This window comes from Gopherus flavomarginatus, chromosome 2 (genome assembly GCF_025201925.1).
Source record: "Gopherus flavomarginatus isolate rGopFla2 chromosome 2, rGopFla2.mat.asm, whole genome shotgun sequence".
Classification (NCBI taxonomy): Eukaryota; Metazoa; Chordata; order Testudines; family Testudinidae; genus Gopherus; species Gopherus flavomarginatus.
Window position 1 is genome coordinate 35,608,165 of NC_066618.1, and position 25,093 is coordinate 35,633,257.

Below are 25,093 nucleotides of genomic sequence, written 5' to 3' on the forward strand. Positions count from 1 at the left end.
TATGCCCCTCCTAGACTACGATTTTCATAGCATGGGTTGTCAATTGTCTCGCATAGTCGCAAGCACGCTGTCAGTATTTGGCAGACAAGAGTAATCCAATCATGATACAACTCAGGCAGCATAGTCTAGAAGCAGGAATCAGGTAAGGGCCCCTATCTTTGAGCTGTTGCTGTCTACAGACTGTTCTTGCTTAATTAGCTCCGACCTCTCCTGACATAGTGAGCAGCTCTCAAAGGGCTCTTCCTAAAGGTGGGGAGAGGTCCCCTCAGGAGTCCTAAGGTGACCCGCCAAATACTGGACTGCTGTGCACCATTATCACGATTTCTGTAATTGTGTTCCAGCTGTCCTTTAGACCAGCGTTCCAAGCAGACCACTGCCAGCCTTTGTCCACTAACCCAAACTACAAAACTGCAAGTGCCCTTTGGCTAAGAGAGAAGTTATTGAATAGGTGTTTTTTTTTAACATGGAATTTTAGTGCTTCTGTGCATAGGGATTGGGATCTTGCTTCCCCTTGTCTGCTTATATAAAACATGCAGGCGACATTGTCCATCATTACTCTTATGGACTTTTGTCTGATTACACTGCTCTACAGCCAAAATGCTTCTGAAATAAATGTAGTCCAAATTTACTAATTCTGGGTCACTGAGAACAAAAATGATGCTTGAAATTGTTGATTGGCTCTAGTTTTCAAGATATGCTATTGGGTCAGTATATACGACCCTTGACTTGGGAATGGCGGAGGAGAAGTGAGTTATAAAGGGAAGGGATCTCAATTTAAACCAGAAATGACTAAAATACATCTTTGACTGGATCTATGAATAAATCTATGACTGGGGTTGGACAGTACTTGCTTTTGAGGCAAAACAATGAATGATGCAATCTGAAGCTGGTATTGTGTCATACATGATATGAATTGCATCATGTTATTCCTAGAAGTCATGGATGATGCAATCATAACGAAGCTTACATCACTCTGCTGAACAAATTGCCCTATATCAGCTCTAGAAATCATACAGTGTCCGTGCTCTCTTATTTGTCAGTGTTTGATTTTGCAAAGGGACACATTTCTGTTTAGCCAAAGTGAGCAGGGATGCCTCGTACTTGTGTGAACAGTGCAGATAACTTCTGCTATGTTTGTGGTGAAGTGACTTTTGCATCACGAAAGCGCAGTCTAACCACTATGGTTAAGAAAGCCTATCACCTTTCTTTTAGCTGCAAAATTGGAGATCAGGACAAGAGGTGGGCCCCACACATATGCTGCAACACTTGTGCAACAAATCTTCGCCGGTGGTTGAACAGGAAATCTATGCCTTTTGCAGCGCCAATGATTTGGAGAGAGCCAACAGATCATATCAGTAATTGTTACTTCTGCATGGTGCCTCCAGTTGGGAAAGCTGTGTCAAAGAAGAAAAAGCGGACTGTGCATTATCCAAACATTCCATCAGCTATACGCCCAGTACCCCACAGAGAAGGATTGCTGGTTCCCCTTGCACTAGACTCATTCTCACTTGAGTCAGACGAGGAAGAGGAAGAGGATGAAACTTCTGGTCCTGAACCATCAATGTCACAGGACCCACCTTTTTTCTCATCCTCCTCCTCTGAACCACACCTCATAATACAAGGTGAACTGAATGACCTTGTCAGGGATTTGGAACTACCCAAGAGTAAGGCAGAGCTGTTGGGCTCCAGACTACAGCAGTGGAATCTCCTGGCAGGCTATCAGGGCAAATGGAGCCCATCAATGCTTGCAGACTATAGCTGGACAGTGACAAGAGATGCTCCATTTAATGAATACAAGAGACAAGCCAAGAAGCGCCAAGTAGACCTGAATAGGACTAAACTATGTACATAATAGTTTTTTGCCTTTTGTTTCATAATAAATTTTATTTATATAACCGTTTTGCTGATTTTTAAAGTGTTACATAAACAGGACAGGTGAAATATTATCATGTAAAGCAACCATAAACACATGAAAAGACCTAGGTTTACAATTTATGATTAAAACTCTACTATCTACACAATAGACATAGACATAAAATGTAAAAACTTAAATATCTTAGAAACAGTAGCCAATCAATTGTTTTAATTGTCATATTTGAATTCAGCACATCAAAATACATAATAAATATCACATTTTATCTCTGAAGCAGATGACTTCTCAAAAATTGTAGACCAGTGTTATTGGTAGAAAGTGTTGGTATGCATTGCTGACAGCATGTAATTCCAGGAGGTTGATGTGCAATGCGGACTCCAGAGGGGACCACTTGCCCTGCACTGTGTGGCTCTGTAGATGAGCTCCCCAACCAAGTAGGGAGGCGTTGGTCGTCAGTATCAAGGACAGTGATGGTTGGGATATTATAATCTTGTCTGCAGAGGTACGCGACCACCATTGCATGGACTTTGGAAAATACTCTGGATGCTGAAGAGAGGCCAAAGGGTAGTACCTTGTACCAGTAATGGTCGGACCTCAGGAAAACTCTGAGAAATTGCCTGTGGAAAGGGTATATGGTGATATGGAAGTACGTGTCTTTGAGGTCAAGGAACGGGTTAAAAACAGCCCTGGGAAGGGCTGCCCCAGGGAGTCAATCATGAGCAGGCTTAAGGCAGCCAATCAGGGCCAGTATAAGAAGGGCACCTGGGGAAAAGGAAGTGAGTCTTGCTCCAGCATTGCAGCAAGAAGGACCTGGCTGCCTGGGAGAGCAAGCAGGGTACCTGAGGCAGAGCAGGGCTAGGGAAGGGCAGGCAGAGCTGAGGAACTCTGCCCTGGTGAGTCCCCAGGCTAAGGCCTTGCTAAAGGCCAGGGGAAGTACTAGGGCTACAAGGAGGCATCTGGGGCCAAGAAAAAGTAGCAGGTCCAATCCCCTTGCCAGTGATGAGTGGCCATTTCAGTCTGCAGTTTGCCCCTGAGAGAAGGGGCTAGATGACGACTGGCAGTAGCTACTGAGGCAAGGTGGGTATAGGAGGATTGGAGTTCTAAACTAAACAAACTACTTTGAGTGTGTCAGCACCGACCAAGCCTCCAGCACTGACATGGCCCTTGGTGCCATCTACTGGCTTTCAACAGAACGCACTCCACCTTCAGCACCGGCAATAGCCACAATCTCTGCACAACCACTGATACCACTGAGGCAGTCGCTGCTGATTTCGAGATCCTTGAAGTGTCTTTCTCAGTCCTGAGTGACAGTGTTCCCTTATGCGGTCTTGTCCATTAGGGTCCTTGGACCTCTCCATAGCACTGGTACCAGAGGTGCCCAGATGGTTATAGGAGCTCAGTCTTGCTCTGAAGATGCTGAAGCTACCGACCTCACAGAGGATACCTTTCTTTGAGGCAGCGCCTTGGTGGATGAGCTCAGGGCCTGTTTCTTCTAATCTGGGCAGGAGAGCATAGATTTTCTCTTAGTAGTGGATGGCAAGTAGGAGTCAGCCAGTGACCGTTATGATGTTGAACACCGGGGAGGAGAGGTATCAGGGATTAGGCTCTGAGACTGAGCACAGTGAGTTCTCCATTAGTAAAAGTTTTAGTCTCAATTCACTGTTCTTTCTGAACCAAACGTTCAGTTTGAGGCAGTGGGTGCACTTTTGTGATATGTGCCACTCACCCAAACAGAGTACGCACCGTGAATGATGGTCGCTTATGGGGATGGCCTCATGACAGGAAAGGCACCTCTTAAAGCTGGGGGATCTGGGCATAACTCCAAGTATGGAGAACTTCCCAGTAGGGAAGTGTGTAGAAAAGGAAGCCTGCACTAATCCAATTATGGACTGCACCCTTTCGGATTAGGGCGATTCCACAGGCAAAAGCCTAGCGTTGGCATCCTCTTACCAGAATTATTTGTTTGGAATTTTAGCTTCAGTTGAGCTAATTGGAATGTTTGCATGAAAAGAAATCATGAAGGCAACAGAGCGAAATGAAAAAAGGGAAGATCTTTGATAACAGTGAAGTATCCATGGAAGTGAGGCAATGTGAATGATCAGTCTGTTACAAGGTGGCGCATTGTGAAGTCTCATGGCCAGACAGTTAATTAGCTCATGTCACTATTGTACAGTGTTCTTCTGTAAAAGCTTATTGGAATTTTTGTTGAAACCTATTATGGTTTAAATGGAAAAAAGAAATGTATGAAGATATGAAGAGAAACATACTGTAGAAGCTAAAGGCATGATCCTTCATAGTGCTGAGTGCACTCACCCTCCACTGACCTCATAGGATCTAGCCCCCTATGCATTAGTCTTGCCTGCTAGAGCTAGGGTTACCAACTTTCTAATAGCACAAAACCAAACACCCTTGGCCCGCCCCTTCCCTGAGGCCCCGCCCCTTCCCCGAGGCCCCGCCCCTGCCCAGCTCCTTCTGAGGCCCCACCCTCTCCCTCCATTGCTTGATTTCCCCCACTCTCACTCACTTGCTCATTTTCACCAGGCTGGGGAAGGGGATTGGGGTGCAGTACGGAGCTCATGCTGGGGCTGAGGTTTGGAGTGTGGGAGGGGGCTCCAGACTGAGGCAGGGGTTGGGGTGTGGAGGGGGGTACAGGCTCTGGGCTGGGGTAGAAATGAAGGGTACAGAAGGAGGCCCTGGGCTGGGGCAATGGGTTGGGGTGCAGGAGGGGGTGAGGGCTCTGGCTGAGGATGTGGGCTTTGGGGTGGGGCTGGGGATGAGGAGTTTGGGGTGCAGGAAGGGGCTGTAGGTTGGGGCCAAGAGGTTTGGAGTGTGGGAGGGAGCTTTGGGCTGGGGCAAGGAGTTGGGGTGCGGGATGGGATGAGGGCTCTGGTGGAGGTGCAGATTCTGGGGTGGGGCCAGTGATGAGAGGTTTGGTGTGTAAGAAGAGCTGCAGGGTGCGGATTCCAGGAGGGAGTCTAGGTGTGGGAGGGGGCTCAGGGCAGGGGCTTGGGGTGTGGGCTCCAGGCAGTGCTTAACTCAGGTGGCTCCCAAGGAGAGGCTGGCATGTCCCTCCAGCTCCTAGGGGCAGGTGCAGCCAGGCCACTCTGCACATTGCTGCTGCCAACAGGTGCTGCCACCACCCCCGCTCCCATTGGCCGTGCTTCCTGGCCACTAGGAGATACGGAGCCAGTGCTTGGGGCAGGGACAGTGCATGGAGCCCCGTGGCTGCCTCTAAACCTAGGAGCTGGAGGGATACGCTGGCTGCTTCCTAGGAGCCTCTAGGTTCCCTTTTTGACCAGGTGTTCCAGTTGAAAACCGGACACTCGGCAACCCTAAGTGAAGTGGGAACTGGTCTCTCCAATAAGGAAACAGCAATTAAAGCCCTGTGTTCCTGGGAGGGAAGATGGGGCGGGGGGCATGGATTTTCCTACACCAGTTTCAACAAGCTGGTAATCATGGGGGAAAGTGAGAGGGAAGAAACAGTAGCTGTTGCTGTCTTTATTTCCCAACTCATGTAAGAGAAAAATGTAGATAGAACTGGTTTTCAGTCCAGTTCTCAGTGGACGGTGTCCTCCCTGGACAAGGCCAATTGTATAGAAGGCCTAAAGGGAATATATTCAAGGGTTAATAGAAGGCATAGTAAAAGGGGAGGTTTGTTATGCACAAGTTTTAAAGCATCTAATGGCTTAAGGGGGGAGGTGAACTTTGCAATAGGTTAAGAAATAGCTTGGCTAATAGGGGTGGGGGTTTTACCAAGAAACAGGTTGCTGACACTCCTGGGGTCACGTCCTGCTGACCATCTGGAAGGGGTGGGGACGTTCCGAGAAACTGACCCTGTGGCAAGCCCAAATTTGGAAATGGTCTAAACTGCCTGATTCATGCATGTTGGAAGTCAGTCAAAAAGGGTATAAAGGATGGCTGGACAGATCCATCGGGGCACTCAGTCGGTGAACTGGCTGTCAAGGGGCGAAGGTACTAGTGGACACATCCCCACCATGGGAGATCTGCTGGCACTGGAATCCTAAGACTAGCTGGAGCCACTGTTTGCCCAGTCTGAGCAATTGGACTGTCCCTGAGGGGGGATGAGATTCTGAGTTGCAGTACTCTGCTTGAAAATCCTTACCTGACACATCCCCACCATGGGAGATCAGGAATAGGTGGATCAACAGGGCTGTGATCTCGGGCCTCATCTCGGGCCGACGGGAGAAAAGGGGGTGGGAAATCAGAACCCTCTGAACGACTAGCCGTAGGGCAGCGGGAATCAGAGGGATTAAGAGGACTTGCCAAGAAAAAAAAAGGGCCTGATCAGGTTTTAGAGCTTTCAAGTGGGGCCTTGGAGAAGTCGGGCTTGAACAGGTGAAGGAGTGACAGCCGGAACTCCCCAAACTCACCAGGTAAAAGTCGGGGGCGTATTCAGGGAGTGGGCTGCTGTGCTGCTTGAAACTAAGCTCAAGAAATAAAGGGGGATTTTTCTAGCGATAGAATTACCGTGCCTTAAAATTACAGCATGCTTGTAAGTGTTTATGTGTAATTGTCAGTGTTTAATAAAACTATTACCTGATTTAACCATATCAGGACTGGTTTGCTCTTCTATCCGAATCTCCCTAAAGTAGGGTAAGGAGGAGGCTGACCCTGCCGGTCTAAGGTTAAAGTTCAGGAATATAATCAGGTCAGCCTTAAAAAGAGGTCGATGGCGCAGCGAGCAGGGTCTCCTAAGTGTATGAAGGAGAATGAGTGAAGAAATAAAATTTTGTATTTTTGAGCAGGGTTCTACAGAAAGAGAGGTCATAGCAGTATAAGGATAAAAAGGAAAGTTTTGTCAGGGTTCCAACGGAAGTATAAGTAGCGGTTGTGGAACCAAAAACTTGGGAGGAAGCACCCGCTCATCAGATGTAGGGACAAACTGATAAAAAATGGTTCAGATAAAAGGATTAAAAGGCCCGATCAGAGAAAAGGAAAATAAGCAAATAATTAAAAATCTTACGGAAGAAGTAAAAGAAAGAAACTGGGAAATAGTGTTAGTTATATTGAATTTGGTAGTTTTTGTAGTAATATATTTTGTGATTATAATTAATTGGGGAATAGAATGGGAGGAGAATAAAGCAAAAATAATAGGAGGTTTAATGGGAGGAATATTAATGAGTGGACTCATGGGAAGAACTATGGGTTGCGTGATGATAAGCTTTGGAAAAGCAGAAAACCAAACATCATGGGTTTAGTTGAGTAATTAGTTGTGTAAATAATGTGATAAATAATGTGTAAGTAATGTGATATAAAATATAAATAATATGTTGTAGAATGGCTGATTACAGAAATACAGGATTACCCAGGGCACAACATGTCTTGATGTTGGTGAGTACACAAGTGCGATCATCAGCAGGGACATGTGTGTTTAAGGAAGTAAAACAACAACAAGATTTGACAGATCTTGAGCACCTTTTGCATGTGGTGAGTCATAGTAAGGAAAATGGAGGAGAATTAATAAGATTAATATGTGCTGGTGTATTTGGAACCCGTTTAGAGACAGGTCAGGAGGGAATAGGAGTGTATAGAGTAGAAGCAGATATAGAAAGACCTGAAATCCAATGTCTTAAGGAAACAGACACATGTAATCACCCAGATTTAAGATTTATCTGGACGAATGAACCAAATTCAGGGGAATTATGGACAGGAAAAGGTAGAGAACCTGTTTTTTGTAACGCCCTAACGAAGGGTCCTTGGAAACAGTTAAAAAGGGGAAAAGACCGATGGGGGAGGGACATAATATTAGGAGGCTGTAAATATTATATAAAATTGGGTAAAACAGAAGAAAAGGCTAAATGGAATAAATGGCCCACTTTAGGACCAAAAGGGGGGAAGCATAAAAATGTGTATGGGAGAAGCAAGGATCAGGTAATGCAGGAATATGAATTAAGAAGATTTAGTCATTTAAAAATTAAATCAGAAAAAGAATAAAACGTAAAACCAGCCCAATATCAGGACACGTCAGCTACAGCTCCGCCCCTCTACCTAGAAATACCATCGAACATAATTAACCCTTTGTGGACAGAGCAACCGGGACCAGTAAAACCACTGCCAGATCCTATAGTCTGTCCAGTACTAAAAAGGGAAATAAAATATAGAAATAATGTGAAAGAGCAAAAAATTATAGAACAAAAATTTGAGGAAAAAGAAGAAGAATTGATCAGAGAATGGCTGAGATTAGATCCTAAAAAAATGGTATTAAAATGGCTAAAAGGGGAGTTAAAGGCCATAGTATTAAATAGAACAGAAGTAGAAGATTTGGCACCTAGATCATTTTATGGTGAGGAAAGGGATCGAAGTTCATTAACAGAGATATTTGGAAGCAGGCTAGAATCAATTGGCCTAGGTAGATTCTTGCAACGATTGGTAAAAGAAGAGTGGTGGCCCTCTAAGGATTTTAAAGCCAGAAATCAAGAACAAATACTGGCATCGGTGGTCCTCATGGATTGGCTCACAGGAGGAACAGAAATAAATAGACAGGCACTGCTAGTAACAAAGATTGATTGGGACCAGAGTGGATTTGGAACTAAGGACGTAGTAAGTAGGGCCCTATTAAAAAGAAGCCCTTGGTTACCGTTGGGTATATTACAATATGACACGCTGGCAGAAATGATAGATAATACGGAAGTAGACACGGGAGTTCAATGGTTAAAACCAACTGAACAAAACTCAAAAAGGTCAGATAGAACAAAATCAGAAGTAAAAATAGAAAAAAAGGAAGCAGCCAGCAAAGGGGCAAAGCCATTTTCTGCAAAAGATAGATGGCCGGGAAATGAACGATCTGCATATGCTTATTTGAGGCAAGCAGGCGTAAAACACTCAGCACAAGGACAGGAGTTATTGCAGTTGGCAAAGGATCATGGTTGGGAGGACAAATTTAAACCACACAAACCCTAGATAGTGGCCTCCCAAAAACAAACACCTCCCTCGGGAGGAGACTTAGATAGGGAGTTAATTTATGTAAATTTGGACTATAATAAAAAGCCATGGTTGTTGGATTCAGGAGCCCAATTTAGTACAGTAACATGTAGACATAAAACCTGGAGACATAAGGGTTGGGTAAAAGCAGTAGGATAGGGGAAAGGGTTTTGGAATTAGGAACAATTAAAGTACAGGGACAAATTTTAGAAGTACTATTAATGCCACATGAGTTTAATATTTTGGCATTAGCAGACTGGAATAAGTTTAAAAATCAATGTCAAAAAGAATTTGATAAGGTCAAAGCAATAGTAGCACATCAATGGATAAAACAGCAGGAAAAGAAAAATTATGAGGTGATTTTGGGTAATTTGCCCACTCCTGCTAAGCAATATAAATTGACTAAAGAACAATTGGAAGGCTTAAGAGAAATTGTAAAAACATTTAAAGAAAAAGGGTATATAGAAGAAGCAAGTCCACCTTATGCTCATGTGATTCCTGTATGGGCAGTAAAGAAAAAAGGGGGGAAAAGTTTTAGAATGGTGCTAGATTGTAGAAAAGTGAACGATCAAACAATAGTGTCCCAAGGGGGACCGGATATAACAGAAGTAACTCAAAAGCTTAGGGAATTTAGGGGTTCCTGGTATGGGGTAATAGATATTAGAGATATGTTTCACAGTATAAAATGTGCCGACCCACATAATATGATGAATTTTAAATTGGATGATGAGGTATGGCACTTTAAAACATTAGTGCAGGGTTGGGTGAATTCACTGGCCTATGCACAAGAAACCATGGTAAACATATTGAAAGATCAGGAAAAAGTCGTTCCATTTATGGATGACATCATAATTAATGGAAATTCTGAAAAGGAAATAAGGGATAAAATAAAAGAACTTGAAATTTTGTTAAAAGCCCACAATATGTATGTAAATAAAGAAAAAACACAAGTGGGACGTGAAGTACAATTTTTAGGAAAAGGACTTAGCCAAAGTGGGTGGAGTTTAGATCCAGGAACGGCGGTGCAACTGCAAACTTTAGTTGACTGGCCTATGAGAACAGAAACACAAAGACAAAAGGCGATGGGAAAAATAGTGTATTATAGAAGTTGGTTACCAACAGATGCAATGCAAAGATTGGGGCGCAGTATACATAAGGAGCAAGAATTTAAAGTACAGTTAGAACAAATTTTGCAGGAAGCAGAATAGGATCGGAAAATACCCATCCAGATTCCACCACGTATAATAATTGAAATAACATCTAATAGTGTAATTATAATGGATCCGGCGCATGATATAATGGAGCATATTGCTCATTCATGTCAATGGGGAGCAGATGCTTATTGGCTAGCAGCGGACGCTCACCCGTGGATACACAAACTAGAAAAGGAAGTAAAAACATGGCTGCCATGGCTAAAAGGAAGCCACTGTGTAGCAGGACCAAATGCAAAGGTAGAAAAAGGAACATTACAGTTCTTACACCAAACAAGAAGCATAGAGGCAGGACATGAAGGTTTATATCCGTTAGATGGATCATCAGATGGATCCAAATCAGGAGCATATGGATATATCTGTAGCCTCTGTGGATGTATAAAAGTACAAGCGCAGGAGGGATTAAGTATACAAAAGAGTGAGGAAGCAGGATTCCACGCACTGGTAAAGCATTTTATGTTGAACCATTCTGACATTCTTACTTGGACGATAGGAACAGATAGTCATTGGATTTTTAGAACATGCCTAAAGAATCAGAATTAGGTAATCCACTGGTGAATAAAGTGAAGCTATGTAAAATTCATAGCCATGTAGAAGGGGAACCAGAAAGTCACAAGGTGTTAGACAGAGAAATAGAGTTATGGCCTATAGCACATGTGGATTGGCACCCCACCAAAAGGCTGGAGAAAATACTTTGGGATAACTTACCTTACCCAAAGGAACCTTTTGAAGTTGAAAAAGATTGTACATGGTGCATACAGCACTGGGATAAAAAGAGAAAAGATAAGGTAACATTTACACAGGAAGATTATGTTCACACCAGAGTTGTAATGATAGACATTGCACATCACCTAAGCAGAACCTGGTTGGTGATGTTACAAAGAGAAACGGGGAAAATGGCAGCAGGGGTAATACCAAGTTTAAAAACAGAGACAGTAACAAAGGCCTTAAAAACCTGTTTTGGGTGGTGGGGAATACCAAAGTATATGACAAGTGATAATGGACAGCCCTTTACGGGAGCAGGCTTTGCTTTGTTTCTGCAAGCATGGGGAATTAAGCATCACAAACATATCCCACTGCACTCGCAAAGTCATGGAGCAATTGAAAATGTAGTTAAGTTAATGAAGCGAGGAGTCGAAAGTATAGAACAGGCAGTCATTTGGATGGCCCACTGTAATACTGATTGGAACAGATCAGGAGATTTGCCAAAAAAAGATTGGAAACCGAAATTTGATATGGGGGAACATGTGTGGTTGTCCAGACCAGAACATGATGTGGAATTGGTAATAATCCATCGAATAGGGGAGGACCCCTACCGGTATGAAGTGATTTTAAAGGGAGATAATAGGGAACTTGTAGTTCATGAAAAGTGGTTGTTTAAGTCAGGATTCGGTGATTAACCAAAAGGGGTAGGCGGGCCTTGTTTGTGTTTATGTTGCAGGTACCTCCCCTTCCAATACTGCAGAAGTGACCAATGTTACAGAAGTGACCATAGAAGAATGGGAACAGGAATTATATCCGTGATGGAATAATAAGACCAATACAACAACCTGGAGATATGCAAACGCACCACTGTGGGGTTTTACACCCCGACCTGAAAATGATTCTGTATGTGTGCTTGCCACGAAGGACCAGTTGAACAATGCAGAAATAGTGTTGTGGCAAGAAGATTGGAAAGAATTGAAAGGAATGGCCGCGGCTTATGGCGGATCTTGCAGCATTCGCATAAGAGTTTATAATAAGACTATTATAGCTCTCTTTGAAACATCAGGCGAAATGTACTACCTAAATGGGTCAACACCACTAACGAAACATAATAAACGAAACACCTCATTTCTGTACGACTGGGAGCTGACATTGACTGGTAATGATTCTTACATGACACCGCATCTCTGGTACACACTGAAACCAGAGCATGGTATACAATATGTGGCAACACAAGCGCCACAGATAAATGAGACATCAGGAGACTATGAAACTCCCATCGTCTTCTTAGAAACTGTATCAGCATGTAAATGGCAAGGAAACAATCTTGCTAAAACACTGGTTAAAAGAGTGGGAACCCAACAAACAACCTTGGAGATACAATATAAAAACATTACAAAACGATCTAAACGCTGGGTGGAAGGACTAAACAAAGGAATCCAGTGAATGAAAGACAATATAAATGAGAACTTTTTAACACTTAAACAACAAGTAGAGAATATGGCAAGAGCAACAGCAAAAGCATTGGCATTGGTATGGACAAATAATACTGTCTGTAATAATGAAACACATCTTGAGCAGTTGTTAAAGTGTTTGGAACATATGTGGTATGTATGGAACTGTAAACCGCACCCTCCATGTGGATGGATGTGTAACATGGCGTTGAAGCAAGCACATGTGTATTTGCATATGCAATGTAATGTAACTAGTTGTCTTGCATTTTGGCGACAGGGCAAGAAAATTTGTGAGCCAGAACTGGACATAGCTGTAAATCTAACAAGTGGGTGTAGAAAAAATCAAAAGGCAATAACCATCTTAGCTGTAGAGGAGCAATGGGAAAATGTGTTGTGTTGTGATGATTATTGTGGAATAGGCCAGTGGTTTGAGTATTGCAACTCCACGGGTTTGCAACACTTTTCGGGCACGTTAAAAGAAGTGCATCCCATTCCACTAAATAATAGACTGCAGGAATTTAATAAGTCTGTCAAATTTTTACAAGAAGTCAAGGTAAATTTGAAACACATAGAATGGACTGATTTAGGAGAGGTACCCATACCGGCTAACTATACAATAGAGCTGGACTTTGGCCTTTCAAGTTTGGCCAGGTGGGTGGATAAACAAGTTGAACATGGGTGGAAAACAGCAGATAAAGTGGTTAGCATACCATCAGAATTTTTTGAAATGGTATTACAAAATTCACCATATATAATATGTGCTATAGCAGTAGTTGTGTTAGGTGCTATAATTATCACATGTTTAAAAATGATAAGGTATAGAAGGTATACATCGTTAGCTATGCAGGGATAAGGAAATAATGATTTGTAATGTCCAATAGTCCTTGATGGGGTTTAAGGCGGGATGGGCCAGGTCTATTGTATAGAAGGCCTAAAAGGAATATATTCAAGGGTTAATAGAAGGCATAGTAAAATGGGAAGTTTGTTATGCACAAGTTTTAAAGCATCTAATGGCTTAAGGGGGGAGGTGAACTTTGCAATAGGTTAAGAAATAGCTTGGCTAATAGGGGTGGGGGTTTTACCAAGAAACAGGTTGCTGACACTCCTGGGGTCACGTCTTGCTGACCATCTGGAAGGGGGTGGGGACGTTCCGAGAAACTGACCCTGTGGCAAGCCCAAATTTGGAAATGGTCTAAACTGCCTGATTCATGCATGTTGGAAGTCAGTCAAAAAGGGTATAAAGGATGGCTGGACAGATCCATCGGGGCACTCAGTCGGTGAACTGGCTGTCAAGGGGCGAAGGTACTAGTGGACACATCCCCACCATGGGAGATCTGCTGGCACTGGAATCCTAAGACTAGCTGGAGCCACTGTTTGCCCAGTCTGAGCAATTGGACTGTCCCTGAGGGGGGATGAGATTCTGAGTTGCAGTACTCTGCTTGAAAATCCTTACCTGACACATCCCCACCATGGGAGATCAGGAATAGGTGGATCAACAGGGCTGTGATCTCGGGCCTCATCTCGGGCTGACGGGAGAAAAGGGGGTGGGAAATCAGAACCCTCTGAACGACTAGCCGTAGGGCAGCGGGAATCAGAGGGATTAAGAGGACTTGCCAAAAAAAAAAAGGGCCTGATCAGGTTTTAGAGCTTTCAAGTGGGGCCTTGGAGAAGTTGGGCTTGAACAGGTGAAGGAGTGACGGCCGGAACTCCCCAAACTCACCAGGTAAAAGTCGGGGGCGTATTCAGGGAGTGGGCTGCTGTGCTGCTTGAAACTAAGCTCAAGAAATAAAGGGGGATTTTTCTAGCGATAGAATTACCGTGCCTTAAAATTACAGCATGCTTGTAAGTGTTTATGTGTAATTGTCAGTGTTTAATAAAACTATTACCTGATTTAACCATATCAGGACTGGTTTGCTCTTCTATCCGAATCTCCCTAAAGTAGGGTAAGGAGGAGGCTGACCCTGCCGGTCCAAGGTTAAAGTTCAGGAATATAATCAGGTCAGCCTTAAAAAGAGGTCGACTCCCTAGGGCTGATTTGTCTGAGTTTTCTGCCTCTTAGAATAAGGTACAAATTGGACTGAAAGGAAGAGGCTTGGGGGAGTTCTCCACTCCCCCCCATCACCTACTGGGTGAACAGGGAAGGAACATACAGAAGAATGAAGCATAACTGAGCTGCTGGTGTGCAGCGCTGTCTTATGCAATAGATTTGTAAAACAGCATTTGATTCCAACACGTGAAATGTCAATTTAAATTGCAAGCACATCAAAGTCTTCCAGCTTATCTTGTATGCTTTACTCATCATTCATCTGACACGGATGACATTTCTATGCACCTGACTATTAGCAAGACATACATATTGTTCTCAAGCCAGATAACCAAGGATTTAACATTAGCTTTGTCTCTGAAAATTTAGAGTACCTGAAAGTTTAATAGATTAAACAGATAATATTCCTGCATTAATACGCCCAACTGCTTGAGATTTGTGCTCCGGAACTGAACTGTCAGGTAATATCAGCTAATATCCCTGAGCGCATCAAGATGCCCTCATCCTATTTCAATGACTTTGTTGCTGAATACTTGGGCAAACACATTTATTATCTTGATCAACTATAAAGCTTATATGATCTTGAAAAATTGGTTTGGCACTTCATTTACAGGAGACATATGTGTTACAAGGACTCAGATTGTGGGCAAGTAGCCTATACACTGTCCTGACTTACCACAACATTATCATGCACTGGGGTGATGAAACCAGCCCAGCTGCTAATCTCTGGTTTCCTAGCCCTTATAGTTTGTCAAGAATCAAAGCTATGTTTCTCTCTTTCATTGTGCTCAATATGCAGCATATCAGTATCTTCAGCCTCTTCATTAGCCCTACCTTCTTTCTAGCATTGAATTTGGTAAAAATGAAGGACCCTGTGTTGATGCTACTTTGTTTTAAGCTGTGTCCCTGGGATATACTGGCTGTGGTTCACGATGAACTCTAGTTCCATTGGTAGTGTGCCATTTTCTTACTACTAATGGTCTCATTGATGAATATCATCCCAGTTATAGTAGCAAATATTGACCATAAATACCTTTTGGTTTAACACCTTGCCAAGACTGATAGTAACTTTTGCAGACAGAGCTGTGTCAGCCCTTTCAATTTGCCATGGCAGTTCAATGTGCAGATGAATTCAGTAGTGCCAATTGTAGCCCCCAAATAACACCTTCCTTCTCCCAGGGAGTGACTGCAGACTACTTCTGTGCAGCCCCCATTCTGTTCACAGCTTCCTCTTTACAGCTTCCTGTTTCTATAAACCCAGCCCAGCTCGTTCGTCCTCACCTGGGCTCCCTCGTTATTGAGTCAGAGAATTGCTTAAGCCACCTGATTCCCCTCAGCTGCATCTGGTTAACTGGCCACTTTCTAAGGGTACATGTGGGGTGAACACCATGTCATAGCATCTTTCTTCAAATTTGATTTAGTTCTCATGGTCTGAGGCAATGTTGCATGAAGGAACACTTCTCATGATGTTGTTTCATTCGGACGACCAGGCCTTGCATTTATTTGTTGCACTGTTTGCATTTTGCATGCATGCCTGTCTTACCCACAGGTAGAGGAACTTCATTAAAATAGTCCCAGACTGGGTCTCTTTTACGTCCTACTGCCATTTTAGGTTTTCCCTTCTAGTGAAAGAATGGTATGGTAGATCTCAAATCAATGAAGGCTACACTCAGAAAGACCTCAAGACTTCTGGAATATGCTGCTCAAACAGTTTCACTTTTGATTCTACTGCCTGTCCCTCCCTTCTCACTTTTATCTCCAGACTTCTCCTCCTTGTCCAGATCTATTCCGCTCCCATTCTATTCACTGAACTTTTTGAAACTTTGCACTTTTAGAGAGAGGTAAGTGATTGACTCTGTGTACACAAATTTGCAGAGGGATAATAGAGTTGAGGTCTGTTATTTCTCACCTCTATATATTATTTATTTAAAAACATTTTTTGCTGTTAACAAGCATGTTATCTCTGGAGACACAAATCCACAGTTTGAGAACTGCAAAACTAAGCATCTCTGATGGTATCTTCTAGACTGAGCACTGAGTCCCATTGGGTAGATAGAAAGATTAACCTAATCTATACAGAAGGCCCTGGAACCCCATAAAATTGGGTCCCTAATCCATGAACTGTTGGAACTCATTTACAAAACTTTTATTAAATATTACATGAATATATTGTCTCATACTATAGAATTAGAATTTCTAATCCCTATTCCATGATGAGATATCTTTGAGCTATAATGTGTCTTAATTAAAACTACACCTCTACCCCGATATAACCCTATCCTCAGGTGCCAAAAAATCTTACTGTGTTATAGGTGAAACTGCGTTATATCGAACTTGCTTTGATCAGCCCAAGTGCACAGCCCCGCCCCGCCGGAGCGCTGCTTTACCGTGTTATATCTGAATTCATGTTATATTAGGTCGTGTTATATTGGGGTAAAGGTGTATCTTTAAATAGATTTTTTTCCCTCAAAATGCATTTTATCAAAAAAATCCATTTTTTTTAAATCATTGATTTTTATCCACCCTGATAAATAATAATAAAATATGAATGATATCCCATAATGTAGTTTGCATAAATGAAAACTAACACTCATGCACCTAGAAATTTGAACACCTTTCATCATAACTTGGACAGATAGAGTAGTGGAATTGTATAATGTCTAAAAATGAACCACAACAAATCTAAACCCTCCACAGTGATTTCCTTCAAAGTACATCAAAAACCTAATTCAGAGGTCATCAGATAGTTCAAGGTACTGTGACAGACCCAGACCAGTGGGGTACAGGAGTCTGGTCACTGGATGAGTAGTTTTCTGTTCCCTGAGTGACCAGAGCAGGGGCTGCACTAGAGTAATCAGGAACCTGCTAGAACCAATTAAGGCAGACAGGCTGATTAGATCACCTGCAGCCAATCAAGGCAGGCTAATCAGGGCACCTGGGTTTAAAAAGGAGCTCACTCCAGTCAGGTGGAGGAGGAGCCAGAGGAGAGGAAGTGCGTGTGAGGAACTGGGAGCAAGAGGCACAAGGAGATGAGTGTGTGTGCTGCTGGAGGACTAAGGAGTACAAGGGTTATCAGACACCAGGAGGAAGGTCCTGTGGTGAGGATAAAGGTGTTTGGAGGAGGCCATGGGGAAGTAGCCCAGGGAGTTGTCACTGTCATGCAGCTGTTACAAGAGGCACTATAGACAGCTGCGATCCACAGGGCCCTGGGCTGGAACCTGGAGTAGAAGGCGGGCCCAGTTTCCTCCCAACTCCTGATCAGACACAGGAGGAGTTGATCCAGACTGTGAGGAAGATCACTGAGGTGAGCAAATTTGCCAATAAGCGCAGGACCCACCAAGGTAGAGGAGGAACTTTGTCACAGAATTTGAACATTTAGATAGTAACAAAGATAATTCATTTTCTATAAACAGTGATACAACATAAATGACATCACATTATTGTTCAGACAGATGATCATAAAATAACAGTCTACAAATGACACCTACTTCACCTACAGCTTCACCATTAGCAGATTCCACATCTAGAAATAAATTTGGAGACAAACAGCCTTTTATAGATGCTTTCTTTCATAGCATCAAGGCTTATGTATAAATCCATTTCAGAGAGACGGCAGAAATGTTTTAAATTTATTGCACATTTCCAATCCAGCAGACTTGCTAATAAACTATACAACATTTGGCTTCAAACCAAAACTAATCTACAGATGTACACATAGAACCTTTCTGGTATTCGTACACTCTCCCAGCACTGCTTGCATCTTAATTTCCTTTAAAATAAAATCATTCATAAAGTCAAAGTGCTGTACTAATACTGAGGGACCTTTATTTTTCTCCTCTGCCAACAGGGCTCTCACCTTTAAAGATATCAAACACAATATTTATCAATGTCATAGCATTCTTTCTCAGATCTGAACCTTAGAGTTCAGAAAATGAGATACTAGCATGAATTTCCCTAAGCTTAATTACCAGCTTAGATTTGATAGGCTGCCACCACCCAAAAATATAGTGTTTTGGGGCACTCTGACCTCCCCAACCTTCCCTAGGGACCCCAAGAACCCAGACCCCTTGGGTTCTTAAAACAAGGAGAAATAAACCATTCCCCCACCTTCCCCCTCTCAGAACTTCCCTCCCTGGGCTATCCTGAGATACTGATCTAACCTCTTAAATCACCATACAGAGAAGCATCTCCCTTCCCTTCCACAAAGAGGCAAACAGATTCAAGGAAAACAGAGAGAGATTTTATCTCTCCTCCTCCCGTCTCCCCACCCGTCCTGGTGAATTATCCCAATCCCCTGGGATAAAACAAGGGAAACAGAGAAAAACAATCAATCAGGTTCTCTAAAAAGAAATCTTTTAATAAAAGAAAGGAAAAAGTAAAGAATTATCTCTGTAACTTCAAGATGTCAATATACAGGCTCCTATAGCTCACAGATACCAGAAAGAGACTTTCTCCCCAGTACCAATACAAATCAAAATATTCCCAGCAACTACACATATAAAAGTTAACCAGCCAGATCCACAAATGCAAATAGTGTAAAACAATTAAAAAAAATCTAAACCGCCTGTTTTTTTTACTCACTACTTGAAAAGAGACTTAGAGAGCCTGTAGTAATGTCTGGTCTCTCTCAGACCCTCCGAGAGAAGAACAAAGAACTCACACCCAAACTTCCCTCCACCCGAATTTAAAAGTATCTTGTCTTCTGATTGGTCTTCTGGTCAGGTGTCCAGTTTCCTGCTTGTAACCCTTTACAGGTATAAGAGACATTAACCCTTAACACTCTGTTTTATGACAATCAACAATCAGATCTTCAATGTAGAAGCTTCAATTTACACCAGCTGAGGATCTATTTCCAAGAACCAAAGTTCCTGTCAAAAGTGAAGTTTCTAAAATCTACTGCCAAAGTGCTGGTACTGTTCAAAAATAAAAGTTTCAAAACTGTTTTATGGAAAAAAAAGTTTTTCCCCCCATGCATTTCACTCTCAGAAACAGCTGAGCTATATGTGCTGAAACATTCTCAGGAAAAATTGTGTCTCAGACTAAGAACAAAAGAACCAGTTATCACCCTGAAAGATAAATGATTGAAGAAATTTTAAGCAACTAAAACTGACTTTAGAATAGAAAAGCTAGAGGCATTGATACACCTATAATCTAACACATACACAGAAGGATATCCACATAATAAATTGCAGAGCTATAAGATAAATACTCTTAGAACATACTTTTGATCTGTTTTGTGTCCAGTAATCCATTCCCTGGAATTTATTCATCCCTTGAAAGTAACTTCAAATATTTGCCTTTAAAAAAAAAATCAGACTGCCATAGAACTATTTCTGCCTTTCTTCCCCTCTATTAGAGACTAGACCATGGACAGTCATGCCTAGTGGGTGGAGCAAGAGCCAGGAAGCAGATCCAAATCGATGTCAGGGGTCAAAGCTGGAACCAGGAACTAATAGCAAAGCCAAGGGTCATAGCTGGGATCAGGAACCATAGTCAGGATGAGGAAGCCAGAACCAGGAGCAAGGTGAGGAAGCAGAAACTAGCAAGAGCCAGGAGAACAAGGCAGGAACAGAACTAGTAGCCAGACTGGAACAATGTGAGGAATAGTAGGCACAGGAAGGATGACAGCTGCAGACATGAACATACTGAGCAGCCACAGAGCTACTGCTGCTGCTGGGCTTAAAAGCCAGCCAACTGCCCTGACCAATCAAGTGGTCAAGTCAATCACGTAGCCTCTTGCAGGCCAGCTGTGCTTGTTGGGTTGCTAGGAGACTGATTCTGCTGAAGGCCGTGACACCTGTCCAAAATGTAGATTTTTTTCTGAAATTAACCCAGCTCAAAAGGCCAGCACAGGCAAGGTTCTGCTTTGGGCCGTTAATAGCTTTTCTAGGCATAAAGATGTCACAGCTTCAAAATCTGAGATCCTGTGACCCTGCAGTACTAGATATGGGATATTTATCACCTCAGAAAGGGGAATTTCTCAGCTTTGCAATGTGACCCAGCACTCATTTCCATTTTGGAAAGGGACCAAGACATCCAACCTTAGCCTCATGACATTATGATGCAGAAATAAACTATCGTAGGTCATGTTTAGGAGGTTTGGAAGAGTGTTAATTTTTTCCCTTTCTTGCTGAATCTTGCACAGTTGTACTAAAAATAACTAAGACACCTGCCTTTACAGGCAAGGGGAAAAGATAATCCCAATACAATTTTTAAAAATTCTCTACATTTATACATTAGTTTTTCCTTTTAATGTATATGGCATAAACAAAATAAACAATGATGTGGAATAACAGCTGTATTAACATTCAGTTTGGATATGCCCAGGAAAAACTCATTCTGATAAAAAATTATATAACATTATCACATAATCTGTATTATTTATGTATTAGTAAATGTAACCCCTTTGGGGTTTACAGAGCATGGCTCCTTTAAATCTTTCTTAGAAGATTTGTCCTGAGAGGAGGAAGTGCTGCCTTTTCCAAGATGTGGAAATGCTGCAGAGTGGGAGAGAGGGAGAGAGACAGAGTGTGGGTCCAGACAGAAGGGCTGCAAGTGAAGCAGCCGAGAACCTGCCCAAAGCCTGGGAGAGACCAAGAAGCCAACGGGGACACCCCAGGACAGGAGCCAGGATGAGCACTGTGACAGGGAGGAATCACCCAAGAAGAACAAACCAGAGCTGGACCCAATATCACTGCTGTCCAGAGCTATATGGGACCATAAGTACTGGGGCTTGTGACTTTGCATTGGGAATAAGGAGGGAGACCATTAGCTAGTTAAGCGGGGAGGTTGTCACTCTGTGTGGCTTTGCAGCAAGCAGAAGAAGAGGGCATCAGAAGGATTTGTCGGGGAAAGATTACTAGTGTTGATGACGACCAGGAGCACCCAAGACTCACCACTGGACTGGAACTTTGCCCAGGACTCCTGAACTCTGTATGCAAACACATTGCTCGGTGTCTGCCCCTTTCAGACTGTGGTACCACTGGGTCGGTGGGGCCTTTGTGTTAAATGTAACTGTTTTACTGCGCCCCCTTATCTTTCCCCCTGTTCTTTTTCTCCATTCAGCCCTCTGTGAATAAATATTCCCTTTCCTATATTCATTGTACTATTCCAGTGTGTGTGTGTGTTCACTCCAGGGGGGTTGGAACAGGTGCCCCTGTGGTGGAAGGGACTTTCCCTGCTGTGTTCCTGCGCACACCTTCTCTTGGCTGGAACTGCCTGCAGAGCAGATTCCATCTTCACCATAAGGGTGAAAAAAAGTTACATAAAAATGTCTTAGAGTGGTAGCCGTGTTAGTCTTCATCAGCAAAACCAACAAAGCATACTTGTGGCACCTTAGAAACTAACAAATGTATTTGAGCATAAGCTTTCGTGTGCTAAAACCCACTTCATCAGATGCATAGAGTGGAAACTACAGTAGACAGGTATATATACACACAGTACATGAAAAGATGGGAGTTGCCTTACCAAGTGAGAGGGTCAGTGCTAACGAAACAATTCAATTAAAGTGGAAGTGGGCTATTCTCAACAGTAGAATACCAAGGGAGGAAAAATCACTTTTGTAGTGGTAATGAGGGCAATGTAATCAGGGTGTTCCATTTCAAACAGTTGACAAGAAGGTGTGAGTAACAGTAGGGGGAAATTAGTTTTTGTAGTGACCCATCCACTACCAGTCTTTATTCAGGCCTAATTTGATGGTGTCCAGTTTGCAAATTAATTCCAGTTCCGCAGTATCTCACTGGAGTCTGTTTTTGAAGATTTTTTTGTTGAAGAATTGCCACTTTTAAGTCTGTTATTGAGTGCTCAGGGAGGTTGAAGTGTTCTCCGAGGTTTTTGAATATTATAATTCTTGATGTCTGATTTGTGTCTATTTATTCTTTTGCACAGCGACTGTCCGGTTTGCCCAATATACATGGCAGAGGGGCATTGCTGGCACATGATGGCATATATCACATTGGTAGATGTGCAGGTGAACGAGCCCCTGATGGTGCGGCTTATGTGGTTAGGTCCTATGATGGTGCTCGTTCACCTGCACATCTACCAATGTGATATATGCCATCATGTGCCAGCAATATCCTTCTGCCAGGTATATTGGCCAAACCGGACAGTCTATACAAAAGAATAAATGGACACAAATCAGACGTCTCCAAGGTGCCATAAGTATTCCTTGTTGTTTTTATAAAAATGTCTAAAACCATGGAAAGTCAACAACTAAGCAGTGACTGCATCTTTCCCCACAAGAAAATAAATGTGTGTCCAGTTTACCAAATTAACAAATTGTATACTCTGATTTGGACTAGTGCAATTAAAAACCATCAAGCTCTAATCCCGCCCATGGAAAGGTATTTATAGTAGAAAGTCTAAAAGAGCTTTAACTATAGCTTTGCAACACAGCTGCAGTATACTACTACCTTAATTATCCTTAATCAAACTAAATTGAAGGGTAATTTTATAGAACCAGAGCTAGCATTATTAAAAGGTCAGGAACAGCATTTAGGCCAGAGCTTTATGCATAAATGTGAAACGAAACTTACAAAAATTCAAGAGTTAGAGAAATTCTGCACTTTTTTACATACAAAAAGCAATATCAAAGGAATTTTAACATTTCAAAGTCAAGCACTGAAAAGTTAGGCAACGTCAGAATTAAGGCTGCCTTTACAACATTTAACAAATTTGTTTGTCAGAGCATGATCCGAAGCTAAATGAAGTCAATGATTTGACTTTCCTGGGCATTGGATCAGCTGGCTAGAATACACACAAAATACAGTAAGTGAACTTGTGCAGTTGTAGCCATGTCAGTCCCAAGATGTTTGAGAGACAAGGTGGATGACACAATTTGAAGTTGGACCAATAAAAGATATTCTTTCACTCAGGGGCGGCTCTAGGCATTTTGCTGCCCCAAGCACGGCAGGCAGGCTGCCTTCGGCCGCTTGCCTGTGGAGGGTCCGCTGATTCTGCGGCTTCAGCGGACATCCCACAGGCATGCCTGCGGGAGGTCATCCAAAGCCGCAGGACCAGCAGACCCTCCGCAGGCACGCTGCCGAAGGCAGCCTGCCTGCCGCCCTCGCGGCGCCGGCAGATCGCCCCCCACGGCTTGCCGCCCCAAGCATGCGCTTGGCGTGCTGGGGCCTGGAGCCGCCCCTGCTTTCACTCACTTTGTATCTCTAGAAAGCCAACATGGCAGCCAGCAGTAATTTTGCGCCCTCCTCTAGTTTTTATTGCCTATCCATAACAGTATTAGCTCTATCTATTGTCTACTCATTGAGAACTTTTCAAGGGCTCTTTTTCTGTTGCAGTGTCATTCCAACATCCTTAGGAGGGAAAAAGTTAATATGTCAATGTCTTGGATATCTCAGCTGCAATTTATGTCCACATCCCCAGTATGAAGACTAATTTACTATAATTCATTGTAAGTTAAAATATTGTGATAGGCTTCTCTTCCACACAGGCTGGGTTGCAAGTGGGTGCAGTTTGAGAGTGAGGCTGGGAAAATAGGAATTGAAACAAAGTGTTCTTGTGGTGGGTCATGTGTCACCAGCTCTAGGGGAGAAATGTGCTGCTATCTATCGTAGGTATTTATATGGCCCCCATCACCATAGTATCTGAGCACCTCACTATCTTTAATGTATTTATCCTTAGGGCAGTGCTATTATCCCCATTTTAAAGATGGGGAACTGAGGCACAGAGCAGCTTGGTGACTTTCCCAAGGTCACACAGGGAGTCTGCAATAGTGCAGGGAACTAAACCTAGGTCTCCCAAGTCCCAGGCTAGTGCCATAATTTCTCGACTATCCTTCTTCTCTTGTTATGCTAAAACTCTGATTGCACTAATGTTGGATGGATTTTTAGACATGGGAATCTCACCATATTCAGATACCCCAATGTTAAAATATATAAAATAGTATCAAGATGCTATAATTTAGGGCTTCTCTAGATGAATAGTTAGTGCATGGCAAGCTGGAGTGTAAATCTACAGTGCACTAGTGTGCTGTGAACTAACTATCCATGTGGACCCGGCTACCATGCACTAAAAGGTCCCGAATGCACTTTGTTCTATTCCACTTTGAAATGGGAGTCGGTCAATGAGGACTAGGGAACACAGTAGCAGGGTCCAAGGCAGTGTGCTGTAGATTTACAACCCAACCTACCATGCACTAACTGTTCATCTATACGAGCCCTGAGAATGTTGTGGCTACAGTACCCAGATTTAACTTGTACATATTGAACATTAATATTTAATATTCCCCTGCCGTTTGCTTTACTTCTTGATTAAAAGAATAATGCGAGAGGTCTGTTAGATCTAACTTATATGCACAGGAAATGCCTAAGTAAAGTGGGCAATAATGTTGTATAGCTGCCTAAGAGATGTGGACTGTGCAAGCCACACTGCAATTTCAAATATCAAGTTGCAGAAAAAATGATGAGTATTTACTAGGGCTGTCAAGTGATTAAAAACATTATTCGTGATTAATAGCCTGATAAAAATATTAATCGTGATTAATCACGCTGTTAATAATAGAATATCATTTATTTCAATATTTGCATGTTTTCTACATTTTCAAATATATTTATTTCAATCACAACACAGAATACAAAAGTGTACAGTGCTCACTTTATATTTATTTTTATTACAAGTATTTGCACTGTAATAAACAAAAAATAGTATTTTTCAATTCACCTCATACAAGTACTGTACTGTAATCTCCGTATCATGAAAGTTGAACTTACAAATGTAGAATTATGTACAAAAAACCTGCATTCAAAAATAAAACAATGTAAAACTTTAGAGCTTACAAGTCTAATCAGTACTAATTCTTGTTCAACCAATCGCTCAGACACACAAATTTGTTTATATTTGCAGAAGA

General features: G+C 42.6%; 1 protein-coding gene across 5 annotated transcripts in view; it reads right to left on the reverse strand.

The window, feature by feature from the left end:
- MYO3A (myosin IIIA) overlaps positions 1–25,093 on the reverse strand; it is a 220,499-nt gene that overhangs the window by 143,958 nt on the left and 51,448 nt on the right. Inside the window, exon 1 of one of the 5 annotated variants that reach the window (XM_050939003.1) lies at positions 19,452–19,478. The exons of the other annotated variants lie outside the window; for them this stretch is intronic. The gene's annotated coding sequence lies outside the window, so the exon portion shown is untranslated. Of the gene's footprint in view, positions 1–19,451; positions 19,479–25,093 lie in introns of those variants that run through there. 5 annotated transcript variants of the gene reach the window in all.